The sequence below is a fragment of the Schistocerca piceifrons genome, unplaced genomic scaffold (assembly GCF_021461385.2).
Source record: "Schistocerca piceifrons isolate TAMUIC-IGC-003096 unplaced genomic scaffold, iqSchPice1.1 HiC_scaffold_1288, whole genome shotgun sequence".
Classification (NCBI taxonomy): domain Eukaryota; kingdom Metazoa; phylum Arthropoda; class Insecta; order Orthoptera; family Acrididae; genus Schistocerca; species Schistocerca piceifrons.
In genome coordinates, this window is record NW_025727111.1 from 20,001 (window position 1) to 22,500 (window position 2,500).

Genomic DNA, 2,500 nt, shown 5'->3' on the forward strand with positions numbered 1-2,500 from the left:
AGTCGGCAAATTGGATCCGTAACTTCGGGATAAGGATTGGCTCTGAGGATCGGGGCGTGTCGGGCTTGGTCGGGAAGTGGGTCAGCGCTAACGTGCCGGGCCTGGGCGAGGTGAGTGCCGTAGGGGTGCCGGTAAGTGCGGGCGTTTAGCGCGGGCGTGGTCTGCTCTCGCCGTTGGTCGGCCTCGTGCTGGCCGGCGGTGCAGGATGCGCGCGCCTGCGCGGCGTTCGCGCCCCGGTGCTTCAACCTGCGTGCAGGATCCGAGCTCGGTCCCGTGCCTTGGCCTCCCACGGATCTTCCTTGCTGCGAGGCCGCGTCCGCCTTAGCGTGCTCCTCCGGGGGCGCGCGGGTGCGCGGATTCTCTTCGGCCGCCATTCAACGATCAACTCAGAACTGGCACGGACTGGGGGAATCCGACTGTCTAATTAAAACAAAGCATTGCGATGGCCCTAGCGGGTGTTGACGCAATGTGATTTCTGCCCAGTGCTCTGAATGTCAACGTGAAGAAATTCAAGCAAGCGCGGGTAAACGGCGGGAGTAACTATGACTCTCTTAAGGTGGCCAAGTGGCGGCGGTGTGGCTGCATCCGGACTTGGCTTTTCGAAGTGCGGTCTTGATGTAGTCGTGCTGCTGCTGCGAGGTGCCTTCCTTGGGTTATAGTTACAGGGAGAGTGATGCGCAATACATGGGCCTAGCCCTCTTAGCCTCTCCTCTCCTGCGGTCTTCTCCCCTTCTCGTGGGCCCGCTGATTTTCGCAGAGTGGAAGACCGCACCAGGGGCTTGGGGGGGTTACCAGCCCCCCCTCGCATTATCCCTTTATAGTTGGGGGCAGCCGACAAGAAACAAGAGATGGTGGCCCTTCCGCTGAAGGTGCCACCCCAGCTACCCCAGCACCTATCCGGCCAACCGGCCGTAACGAAAATGCGATAGTTTGTGTAGCTCCCTTTGCTTGCAGTGAGTGCCACCGCACTTTTACCACGAAGAACGGTCTCGGGGTCCATCGCCGCCGCCAACACCCTGCGGCCGCCAACGCTGAGATCGTGACGGAGAGGCATCGCGCGAGGTGGACGGAGGAAGAAGTCCTGTCGCTCGCCAAGGCAGAGGCCGAACTGTTCCTTGAGAGGGACGCCCGGTTCTTCTTTGTAAATCAAGAACTTACCAGGATGTTCCCCGACCGAACGCTTGAGGCAATCAAGTGCCGACGGCGGCAAGCTGCCCACAAGCAGCTTGTCCGCCAATTCATGGAGGCACTTGAGATCGGTCGGGGTGAAGAGCCGGCGTCCCGCCGTGGAGCAGCGAGCTCGCTGCCTGACGCGGGCGAGGCCGCTGCGCCGCCCGTCGACGCAGCCGAGGACTTCGCGGCCGACACCACCGGGCCGCCGCCGGAGGGGCCGACTGACGCCGCCATCTGGGAGCATCTGGCGGGGCTACCTGCTTCCGCCCAGCGTTTCTCTGCCCTGGATCGAGTCATTGGTCTGGGGCGGGGCACGCCGCCCGATGTCATCCTGGGCATGCTCCCGGATGCCCTTGCGTCGGTCGGGTCCAGGGGGGAGAGGTCGATCACCAGGACACAGCGGCCGCGCCAATCATCCAAGCGGCCGCCTGCCGCCCCGCCGCTGCAGAAGCGCAAGCGGCGCCGCTGGGAATACGCGCGCACACAGGACGCCTTCCGTAGGTCGCGTGCACGTTGCGTGCGCGGCTTGCTGGACGGCACCCTGCTGCAGCCGCCACCCGACATCCCCGGTCTGCTGGACTTCTGGGCGGACCTCTTCACGAAGAAGCCGATCTCCACCGCCGGCTTCATCCGTGACCGCCTTCTCCCGCACTCGGAGCCTGTCGCTCCTGAGTGCCTATGGGGGCCGGTCACACGTGAGGAGGTCGCTGCTGCCTTGCCGCCCAGGGGATCGGCAGCCGGGCCGGACGGCCTGACTCCAGCGGAGCTGCGGCGCCTGCCGCATGAAGTCCTGGTGAAACTCTTGAACCTCTTCCTCCTGGCCCGCGCCCTCCCCGAGCGTCTGCTTCGCGCCCGGACGTCACTTCTCCCCAAAACGGCTGCACCAACATCCCCCGCTGACTTTCGCCCCATTACGGTCTGCTCGGTGTTGGCGCGGACCTTTCACAAGGTTCTCGCGTCACGCCTGATGCGTGCATGTGCTGTGGACGAACGTCAGCGGGCATTCATCCCCCGGGATGGGATGTTGGAAAACACCTTCATCTTGGACACTGCTCTCACCGACGCAGTCCGCTCCTGTCGCTCTGTTTTTGTGGCATCGATCGACGTCTCTAAAGCGTTCGATTCGGTGGACCATGCTGCCCTCCGCCCCGTGCTGAGGGCTCATGGCCTGCCGGATTGCTTTATTGAGTACGTCGAAAGGTGTTACGAGGGTAGCACGACAGTGATAGCGGGCGGCGCCGACGTGGGCGTGCCTCTGCAGCCGGCTAGGGGTGTGCGTCAGGGTGACCCCCTCTCCCCCCTCCTTTTCAATTTTGCGGTGGACTAT

The 2,500-nt window shown here is 63.8% G+C and overlaps 1 pseudogene; it reads left to right on the forward strand.

Annotated features, from left to right (window-relative positions):
• The window catches only part of LOC124731500, a 7,960-nt pseudogene that overhangs the window by 2,328 nt on the left and 3,132 nt on the right, over nt 1–2,500 (forward strand).